Raw genomic sequence first — 12,107 nt, 5'->3', positions numbered from 1 at the left:
TACACTAAATACATGAATACATGATACATCCAAAAAAGCAAAAAAACAAAAGGTTCAAGTTCCTTGCCTTATTTCTGTAACTTTTAGGGGAAAACTTATTTTGGAATGGTATGAGGTTCTCTTCTCCTACAAAAGTAACCAAGTTATATAGGCTGTTTCAAAAAGTGACGTAAATTAGAGGATAGGAATGTAATTACTGGTGAAAATATAATAAAAATCCATCTTTTATCATTTCCCTATAGGAAAAATATTTTCAACATTTGGCCCTCTGTATTCACGGATCCTGCATCCTTTTTTTTTTTTTTTTTTTAATTTCCAAAAAGCAAAACTTGATTTTGCCATTTTATAGAATGGATACAATTTTATTGTGTCATTATATATAGTGGGATTTGAGCATCCACAGATTTTGATACCCACCAGGGGTCCTGGAACCAAACCTCAGTAAATACCAAGGGCCCACTGTATTTGAAAACTGGAAGACTGCGACACATCCATATACTCCCTGGAAAGTAAGTCGCCATGCTGATATCAGTGGAGTTTATTTCCATGTCAGAAAATATGCCATCAGATATAAGAAACCTGAAACATTTGTTTAAAAAACCATATCTAGAAGAATAAAGAAGAGATGGATAGCATGAACTTGGATTAAGCAGGCTAAACCTTCAAGAAAAGAACTTGCTACTGTATATATGTCTAACACTGGAGCAGATGGACAGTTTTAACAAGAGCTTGGGGGAAAGGTCTGTGCTAGATGGGAGATTCTGTGAGTCCTAGTACAAAAAATAATCTTCCCCAGCCCTAGTTCTAACTTTAAAAGCATCCCCAAAAGGGCCCTTTCACTCTGTATAATTATAGCACAATGATTACACTTCAACTGCTATGGCTTCATCCTACGGAATCCTGGAATCTGCAGTTTAGGGAGGAGTCCTTAGAATGCTCAGTCAGAGAGCTCTAGTGCCTCACAGAACTGCCAATCTCAGGATTTAATATCATGCAGCCAAGGCAGTTAAAGTGGAATATAGTATTATAACTATGCAATGTCAAAGAGCATTTAGGCAGTCTGGCCTGAGTAAACAGCAACATCTCTGTAGTTCAGGGGCCAGAGGCTACTAAGAACAGGGACTGGAGAGGAAAATTGAGGTATTTGGGTCCTGGGGTGCTTGTGAAGCTGGGGTGGGTGTATTTCTTTGCATATTCTGGTGAATTTGGGGAGCTTTCTGTGTGTTTTGGAGGCAATTATTGCTTGAAAAGTCACATCAAATTCTGTTTTTTAAAAATTGTGTCTGGAGAGGACTTTGAGGAACTGGCGGTGAGTTTTAGGAGTGACAGAAGCGGTGTCCAGTGCTACATCTGATCCATGGGGCCACACTCTGCCAACTCCAAATGTAGCTGCATGAAATTCAAGTCTGATGGGTTGCAACATGTAACCATTTTTCATTTACAAAGAAAGAGGAAAGTATGAATCACATTCTCTAGTGGCCTAAACCCCCTCAAAATAAGTCAAATAAACTTAAGGTCCTCCAGTCTTGCACAGTTCTATGCTATTCTTCTACCCCTTGGAAGCCTTGAACCCCTCTTTTGGGAGAAAGGTGGAATGTAAATCTAATTAATAAATGAGGCACCTATTCCATGTACATGCTAGTATCTCTTTTGAGTATTGTAATGAGAGGATCAACAAGAAACAGTGGAATTTAGCCAAGGAAGCTGAAACCCACAATTCCTAACCTAGTAGAAGGAACTTGGTTGTGAAAGCAAAAACCAAATGAAACAAAACAAACAAAACAAAAGAAATGAAAAAGGGTGGGAAAAGAAACAGAAAAATGCTTGCTAATCTGGAGTAGCATGAAATAATCTTGCTCACAAAGAGGGCAAACTCAAGCCCAGTTTTCTCAACTCCTAAAGGGTTGATTATGTTCCCTGCCCATTTGTTTCAACTGTTGCCCAACTAAAGCTGTAATGGCACTGCCACAAAACCTGTTCCCACCTTTTGTTCCACCCTTCCAGGTCCTACAACTATTCCAGCCCTGAGACCCACCACATAATATATGATGAAAACAGCTCAATCTTCTACCATCTGCTACCTCCCCTGTCCCCAAAATCTACCTCCTGAACATCAAGCAAGAAGCTACCTTCTTAATGTTTCAATAACAAACCGTTTTACAAAATTCAGGGTTTGGGCGGGCGGGGGAGGGGGGCAGTTGTATTTTTTAAAATAAAAACCAGAAGTTTAAAGCAGAAACAAAATTTGAAATTTGGTACTGTAATCATTCAAAATTTGTGCTTTAACTTTGGGATTAAAACTAGCTTGCCAACAGTGACTCTGAAAAATGCTCAACACTAATTTTTGAGAAAACGTTACATGTGAAGCAGAAGTTCAAGAGTGCTGCTGGCAGCAGTTGAGAGATACACATGGAGAGTGAGTTGGAATAAGGATGAGCTGGACTGTCCTGGATTGGTCTCAGCTACTTATCCTTTATTCTTATTGATGAATATTAAGGCAATAATGTATTCAAAGATTTTTTGGGGTAAATGTTAATTTCATTTACGATGACAATTGACATAGACAATGAGAAACACAAACCAGAAGCTAAGTGATATTCTATTCTATACTATATTAAACTTGTTTTTATAAATAGTCCTTGTTTGTGTAATGCAATGTCTTTTCTTGGAAGTTAGTCCCACTGAATCCAATGGGGCTTACCCCTAAGTAAGTGTGTCTTATCATAGAATCATTTCTGGGAGTTTATTTAGAGAAGATTGAGGCTTCCCACTCTTGTGCTTTCTTATTTTCTCATATCCAACTGTTTTCTTTAGTCCATTCTGCTTCCCCTCATTTATTTTCCTATGTATTCTTTCACTTTCTGATCCCCTGCCTTGTATTTCATTTTATCACTTCTTATCCCAAAAGATTTTAAGGGAGGAGGGAAAGTACAAACATAGCTCTGAGAAAATAGCTTGGAGAGAAGGATCCCTGGGGTGAAGCCTTCATAATTGAAGCAGACACAGCTTAAATATATGGATGAATTGGACATGGGGATGTTATGAAGAATATAGTTGGGGGGGAGTGAGGCAGTGTTATTTGTTTGTTTGTCTGAATAGTGATTTTAATTTTGCTTTACTGAATAGCATTTCTACAAGCTTATCTAAATAGAAAAATGCCAGGGAAAATGCTTCAGTCTTAAATTAATTAAAGCTGTAATTTTCACTTGAGAATCCAGATCTGTTGAATGGTCTTTCTGGCCAGATTTCAACAAACTTTGTACAAAATAATCGAGTCCTGGGGTATTGCAGCAGCTCACATTATCAGAAAGATTATGGATGACAGCTGGGCTAGTTGATGATAGCTGAAGAAAAACAAGTTATGCTAGCTGGAGAGATTATTACTGAAGGCCTCCCAATGGTGAAGATATTTTTTTTTAAATGAACCAAAAAAAAAAAAAAATCAAATACAGCCTATGCCTTTAGCTATTGGAGCTGAAATTCGGATGATCTTGAAATCTACATATCCAACCTGATGGTTTCATTTCATTAGTTTATTATGTCTTTCTGTTTCAGAATACTGATACCAAAGGCAATGCACTAGGACTATGTACTTGTTAGAGTATTGTGTGTGTGTGTGTGTGTGTGTGTTATATTTTACCTTGCTGAAATAACATTTATTTAAAGTTTTATTTTTATATGCTTCCCTACATGGCTGGATGTGAAGATGGCAATACAGATGCAATTCATTTAAAATGATATGGAACAATTTATATTTTGAACAGCAAAAATAAAACATATAAATGCAGTACACCTCACCATTGTTGGGCAAGGTTGTGAGCCTCCTCAGTCTGGTCCAGGGGCTAGCCATTGGCAGGGCACTTCAAAGCCCTGTTCAGGGTTCATATAGGTCTTTATGTTTAATATGTTCATGGACTGGACAGCTCTATCAAGAGAGAACACAGAGTACTCTGCATGACAAGAAGTACAACAATTGTTCATTTTTCCTGGCTGCCCTATTGCTGTTGGGCCTTGGCGGATATACATTTTAAACCAGGGATGGAAATCCTTAACCATTGCATTCTCACATATATTGAAGAATAATTATGATGGTTTTCTCTATACTGCAGGAGAAAAAGAATATTTCTCTACAGTATTCTCACTGTATTTGAACACCCCATGGTGCTATGGAGCAACTATTCTGCAGAGAGAAACACATGGAGTGTTTGTTGCAAACCTCCTTGTTTCCTATGCAGGAAACAGTGTTTTCTGACAGAAAACCCACAAAAAATATTTTTCTGCCACAATATTATGGGGTATCTAAATACCAGAGGAAAATTATTCAGAATTCTTCTGGGTCTGTTGTTCATTCTGTCAGGGTTGCCTTATTGTTGGTAAAACCTAGTTTTCAACCAGTTTGGTTTAGTGGTATGACAGTTGGCTTACAACTCTGGAGATCAGGGTTTGATTCCCCGCTTGGCCATGGAAACCCACTGGGTGGCCTTGGGCAAGTAACACATTCTAAACCCCAGAAAACTCCATGATAGGTTTCCCTTAGGTCATCATAAGTTGAAACAACATGAGAACAACAACAATAAGAACAAGAACAAATAATTATAAATATTTTCTGTATGTGAAGCACAGGAGGATGTAGGTAGAAGGTTGGGTGCCCCCTTGCTTGCTCCCAACTCCTTGGCCTCAAGAATGAGAATCAGCTGCTGGTCTAGGGGATAGGGAGGAGATGAGAAAAATAAAAGAACAAGGATATATTCTAATGTGCTCAAAATAGGAGGTAGAAGCTACAACGTGGCAGAAGTGATATAGGGACTCAGACTTCTTTGGAGTTAAGCTGGAAAAGAATGAAGGGACATGGAGGGTCATCACCCAGCATGCTTGGAACAGTTTTCCTGTCTCCCAGAGTTGTGAGGATACATAGGAGACCCTTGAACAATGGCAGACTAAACTTGAACAACAAGAGAGAGAGACTGGGAGATGATCCTATCTACGAGGGAAGCCAGGGAAGTTGGGAAAACAAAAAGAACCTTGGGGTCTCTAATACAAATACCTTTTCTCACTTTGTTGGTCTCACTGTGTTGGTTTATGTCTTTTCTTGCACTTAGGGACTTTAAATGTATCAGCCTATCCCCTCTTCACTTTCTCATTTTGCAAGCACTTACTTGTGTCATACCACAGCCCATAATAATAATAATAATGATAATAATGATAATGATAATAATGTTTATTTATATTCCGCTTAATCACTTGGAATCCAAGCAGATTACAACAATAAAAGAGGATACAGTTAAAATTCTAAAACCCCTATCCCTCCCTTATTCTGAGGCCACTTACCTGCATATTGCACATGATTATCCTGAAACTGCTTTCAACAGTACCTCATCCTAACTCTATTTTATGACTCTCTAAAATGAAAATAAAAGCTATCCTCACTGTATACATTTGCGAGGTTTATGGGGCATTTTGGAGGATTAAGTGTATACCAACAAAGTCCACATTTTAAATGTACTCACATTTTCCACCTGTATTAAATGGCCACCCACCTACCACACTTTTAAAAAGCTGTATCCTGTGTTAAAAGAGTTCAGAATATCATACATGGTTCTCTCCTGCAGTGTTTGGGTAGGCTAAGATGCTACATTATCTGACCCATTTACCTTTGCTATAACTTTATTAAAAATTCAGCTCATGCTGAGCATGAATTTGAGTTTGAAAAGTTACTTTTAAGAATAATGACATGCTGAAGTCATTCATAAGGGAGCAGTGATAAAAGATGATGCTCTAGATTACAGCTGGCAGAATCCAAAGAGTCAAAATGTCCAACCTACTGCTACTCAGTTATAGATGGTGTCAGCCTGTCATTACATTTATTATTCTGGAAAGTAACTTTCCAAGTTTGGCCTAAGTTCTGATTTATCCTTCGGTGCCATTTTATTCTCACAATAGCACTATTGCATCACCCTGTGAGTTTCTTGACTGGGTGGTCACTGTAACCTCTATGTTCCCAGTCTTTGTGGAATACTCTAAACATTGTAACACTCTGGCTCTGGCTGTGGCTGAACAGGACAAATACAAAGTCATCCCCACATCCTCACAGTGAGTAGCCCTGATGATGCAGGGCTCAATTCTGCTGTGAACTGTCCAGATAACAAGCAGCCAGTTCAGCACCAAATCTGCTGTATACTTCCCTTAAACTGAATTTAAAAACCTCACATTTTGCTTTGGTTCTTTTGGAGCCCCCCAGAGCAATGGCAGGACACTGTTTAGAATGTGTCCTGCTGTGCCTCCTGTCATCGCCACCATGAGTCATTCCCTCTGAGGTCAGAAGAAGGTGCCCAGCCATGTGATTGATGCTGGATGCCTTGTTTCCAACCTCATAGGGAGTGTCTTGCAGCGTAGATGGGTTACACAGTGGGATGTGCATGTGAACAGCCACCCACAATTGCTCTGGCCTGCCCAGATAACAGGGGGACACTGGGGCAGTTTTGGGATCACAATACTCCCAGAGTATTTTGGCTGCTCTCAGACTCAGAGTATTCATGCAGTTACTCATGCAGATATTGCATGGCCATGCAGATACCACCCTATTTCTGGCCAGCAGAGTCAGAGCTGCTATGACCCAATACAGGGTTATGTCTGAAATATGTGTATCAATGACACTTGAGGTTAGTCATTTTAATTTTATGCTGGATGGTTTTAATGTGTCCTATGTTTATGAGTATTAACTAAATAATTTAAATTGATTTTATGTGTTTTAATCTATGTTGTACCCTGTCTCAAGACTTGAGAAGAGGTCACCTTTAGAACTGTATTTGTATGTATTGTTTTGGATTATCTTTTAATGCTGCATACTTTGATTTATTGTATTCATTTATTGATTATAGTTTATACATATCAAATGTGAAGGGTGTGTGTGTGTGTGTGTGTGTGTGTGTGTGTGTGTGTGTGTGTAGTGTAAAGAGACATAGTGATTTAGTTATTTCAGTGTTAGACTTGGACTCTGAGAGATCAGGACACGAATCGTTCCTTAGCCATGGAAACAGACTGAGTGACCTTGAGAGAGTCACGCTCACTTAGCCTAAGATGACGTCAATGGCAAAGCTCTCTGAATCTTGCCAAGAAAACTCTGTGATAATGTCTCTATTAGTCACAGTCAACTTGAGGACACACAACAACAACAACAACAACAACAACAACTGCTTTCTGTATTTGTGTCTATATGTGGTATGTTACTTTTTGTGGCAGGAACTGATGCATAGATTTTAACTACTGTTGCTACAGGGAGTAGTCAGTGTGGTGTAGTCTGGGAGACCATGGTTTGAGTCCTTGCTCAGCCATGGAAATCCACTGGGTCACCTTGGACAAGCCACATTCTCTCATCCTTAGAAGTCAGTGGCAAACCTCCTCAGAATAAATGTTGCTAAGAAGGACAAGATTGCTACAATTCAGAGTCGACTTGAAAGATAACAATTTCTACAGAAGAACATGGTGACTCTGAAATAATCTGTTTCAGCAAAGGAGAAACAAAGATATAATCTGGTTGGTAAGAAGTCAAAGTAGTCTGATATTTCAGGAGTGGAACCCAGTTTATGGGAATGTCTGGTTAGAATTTAAGAAGTAATAAGTGATGGAATCTATATTTTATTGGGTTTTCAGGCTGTAACAATGATCACTTGACAGAACTTGAAGAACACAGTAATACAGAGCAACCAATGGAAACATTCAGAGCTAGGAATACTGGTAGAGTAGCACAGGTGACAGCTGTGATGCCCTTAGTTAACAGTGTCAGGACCCCTGGCAGAAAGTCAAAGTGGGTTTGTTCCCTTGCAGCCATGCTAGGACATTTCTGCCTACATTTACAAGCTACTTGCAGCAGGTGCTGGGAGCTGGGACAGAAGGTTAGAAGGAAACATGGGAGAAGGGGAATTAGAATATTTAATGTTGCCAAGGAAAATATAGAATGGGGAAAGCAAATGGACCAGTCCATGTCTGATGCAGTTGGTGTTTTGCTTAGAACATTTAATAAGCTAAGATGGAGCTACCTGCCTTCATTAGACTGCACAGGGCATCCATTACACAGGAATTTGATTTTTAGTATTATGTATTTGGTGGCAATTAGCCAGGCTGGAAACAAGGTCCTATTCTATTTGCATGGTAATGAAGCATTCTTTGAATGAAATCAAAACACTAATGAGATTTTATTCACAACACCTGATGGTTGGCATTAATCAGAAAATGTGGAAAAGATGTTCATTTGTTTACATCAATATTCCGGTGGGTACAAGGCCACAAAAGTCATTAGTTTGTAGGATAAACTACCAAAGGTGACATTCCTTTTAGACATCAGGTCTTTTAAAACTAAAATTAATCAGACCTAGAACAGGAGAAATAATAATGAAAGGAAAGCCCTCAGCTTTTTTAATTCTTCACAAGATAATGTAGAATGGAAATTAAAAGCTTTCACCCTCCCCCAAATTTGCCTGAAGCTAATGTTTGGTTAATGAGCAGAATATGCACTTTATACCTGGCTACTCTGACAGCTTCTTATGGATCAGGCTCAGGATTATTTTAGTCTAAAATGTTCAGATTACAAAAACATTGTGTCATGCTTAAGAACAGGACGTCCCTAAGGTGGGGCAAAATTTAGCAAGACCCAGATATATAGTTGCAGATACATAAACAATTAGGATGTGAAAATTCTCTGATAAAAATAGTTGCTCTGATAGCTTCTTCGCTGAAGAGCGGGGTATAAATATTATTATTATTATTATTATTGATGCAGAGACTTTTATATCTGATGTTCCGATAGTCATTGTGTAGTACAATAACAATAGCAATTAATGGTATGTGAGTGTGTGCACTTTTAAATAACACTGGGATCCTTTCTTTATGTGCTATCTATCGGATTGCTGTCATGGGGCTCTTTCACACTACGCCATTATAGCAGCATGACTCCACTTTAACTTTCATGGCTACATCTTATGAAATTCTGGGATTTGCAATTTCAGTACACTTAGAATTCTCAGCCAGAGAGCTTTAGTGCCTCGCAGATTACAAATCCCAGGATTCCATAGGATGTTGTCTTCACAGTTAAAGTGGAATGATAGTGCAATTGTACGTTGTGAAGGGGGCTGCATTGGGTCTCATCATTCAGTTAGCAGGATAGACAATGCAGAGATGAAGTATTTTTAAAGCCATAAATGGCTCAGGGCCAAGGAACTTAAAAGAGCCCTGTCCCTCACAATTACTTATCCTCGTTTTACAGTTTTGGTTGAAAATCCATTTTTTGTTGTCTTTGCTAAAACAAGTGTGACTTGTGGTTTCCTAAATAAAAAGAGTATTTTAGATGATGGCACTATGTTAATGGAATGTTCAGTCCAGAAAGGCTCATCTGACACCTACAGTATGATGTTTTCAACAGTAGAGGTTTACTCACATGGCACAATTCTAATAATGTGATACCATGTAACTGCCAAGGCTCTTTTATATGGAATTCTAGAGGTTGTAGCTTGATGGTACTTAGAATTTTCTAGTGCACTCACTTAAAATTCAGTTTTCTGGCACAGAATTAGCAGCTTCAACTATGAATCTAGGCATCTTATTCAACTGCAAAGCCCATATCAAAGTGCTCTAGTTGTGTAGTGTAGATGTGTCCCCAGTGAAGACCTTTTCATTTCTGCAGGCAGCTTAGTCTTAAAACCTATTGTAATTTATAGATTTGTTGTTGCTGGATTTTTAAGAGCTGTGAAATTTTTAGTAGTCCTGTGAGTTTTATTCTTTTTTTTTATCCTCTGATGTTGGTTTTATATTGTATTTAGATATTATGGTTTTAATTTTACATGGCAATTGGTTGCTTTTATTGTAAGCTACCGAGATAGCTTTGGTTGTTTGCAGTATTAAAACACTGCAAATAAGTAAATCTTAAAATTTCAAAACTGAACACTACCTATACTGTAAAATTCCAGTCCAGTTCATGCTGTTGTGTTTGTGCCATGCTCTTGATTTATTGTTGTATTAGATGGGCCTTTTTATGGGGTAGTAATTGTATTTTTTTCCTTTAGTAATCTACACTGGGAAGGCCCATTAGCCCAGGGCAGGGTGTATATTTTAGTCATAAATAACAAACCTGATTATTGAGAATTGCTGTAACTCAGTGTCAGAGGAATACTTAATATGTGGAAGATTTGGGGCTCTGGCATCTCTCGGCAGTGCTACGAAATGATCCTACTTGAAACACTGGACCCTGGCAGTCAGTGTTGACAAACTAAATGGACCAATGATCTGGCTAAATGTAAGGCAGATGACTTATTAATATACTACTAATATTAATATAAGTATTAGTCAGAATGTATATATCCTTCTAAGTTTTACAAATGTTATCTTGTTCTCCTGAATGACAGGAGGTGGAAGATGAGGAAAAGTGGCACCAATAGGCTATTAATGAGGTAAGATTTAAATGAGATTTAAATGAGAAATTTCCAGTTCACAATTTAGGCTCTTCACACATACAGTACCCTCATCTGGATATATGTTTTAAAGATAAACCTGTCTTTTACTAGGCATATATCTTATTGAAAATGAGATATCTCCTCCTTTTCTGATCCTTCCTGACATTGCTGGAGGGCATGAGCTACACTATCTGCTTCTCTCGTGATCTGATCTGAACTCTCTGGCACAGGTACTTCCCAAAAACCCATGGCCCTTGAGGCAAGGAGCCATCAAGCTGTCGTGAAAGCCACACTTGAGACTGATTACTTAATTTGTTTTTATTCAGCCTGTCACAGAATAAGCATTCTAATGCTGAATCCTACACAAGGCTACACAAGGCACTGATCCTACACAAGACACTGATGTGCACATTCACAAAATAACACAAACTTATTATCGTTAAGTCTCTCAAGTACACGAAGGTTACTGTATCTGAGGCATGATCCTTAGCCTTTTTGGATCAGCTGGAGTCTTGCCACGGGGTGCCTTGAGATCTTTAAAAAATTTACAGGAGTGCAGGTTGACCCAGACTGCAAGTGAACATTGCAACCAGGGGCAAGGAGGGCATTTACATGTCACTGCGTATCATGTCAGAGTTGAAGCTGCTAATGACTTCAGATGACCTAGGTTGCTTCTCACTGAGCCTGAAGATGGTATGGTCATGGACCTTTAGTCACATGGAATATGACCTTTGACAGGAACAGCTTTTGATTATAGACTTATATAGAATAATACACAGGAGGTGGAAAAGACTCAAATCCCCTCTCCCACTCACAATACATTTTAAATGTAGACTTCTGACTGGTGCACTATCTTTAAAAACATCAGAAAGCAGTATCTCACTTTACAGCACATTTCTAGGCAGATTTGGACCAAAGTCGGCTCTGCTGAGTCCAGTTTGCCTCAATGCCAGTAAAAGAGTGAAATACATAGGCAACATAAATCAGCTTCCAGATGCTTTGAAAGCAGGGGTTTATACAGTGTGGGTGGCAAAAACAGTAGAAAGCAGAAGAAAGCCATTCTCCAGGGCTAAAAACCATAGCAAAAAGAAGCTGGGATACTCTGACTCAAGGCAGAAAATGCAATTTTTTGCACAGACATGTAAACAGTCTGGTGCTAGTGCCGGAAGGCTGCAAAGCAAAAACATGATTGTGAATAATGCAGCAGATGATAGTAATGACATATGCAAACCAGAGAGTCCAAACAAGGGACATGGGGTAAAGGGGGCATGTATGATGGGCCTCTATGATTGTGCTATGCCAATGTATCAACGGACACACCGATACACCGAACTATTGTACAGGAGGTGCATCATATGTGTGGCTGGTTGTATGGCCATATGTCTAATGGAATGGCATCTTGACAGAAAGAGGGCGCAATGGTGCACATGTATGGTGGGGAGGCACAAAAAAAATCACATGGTGCGGCTTGATGCTGTGCAGTGCAGCCTGTGGGTGTTCTAATCATCTCTGATGCAGGACGTATGGACAGCTGGGGTTTGGCCCTCTTTCAGATAATGCAGAATGGAGTTGCTTTTCCTGTCTGTCTGGTCCAGCCTTAAGTTGCAACTTCGCAGAATGGCATAAAGAGCTGGCTTGGGGGTAGAGTGGGGGCATGGCAACTGC

The sequence above is a fragment of the Sceloporus occidentalis genome, unplaced genomic scaffold, assembly GCF_023333645.1.
Source record: "Sceloporus occidentalis isolate IW3139 unplaced genomic scaffold, rSceOcc1.0.p SCAF_4, whole genome shotgun sequence".
NCBI classification, from domain to species: Eukaryota; Metazoa; Chordata; class Lepidosauria; order Squamata; family Phrynosomatidae; genus Sceloporus; species Sceloporus occidentalis.
This window is presented reverse-complemented; position numbering follows the sequence as displayed.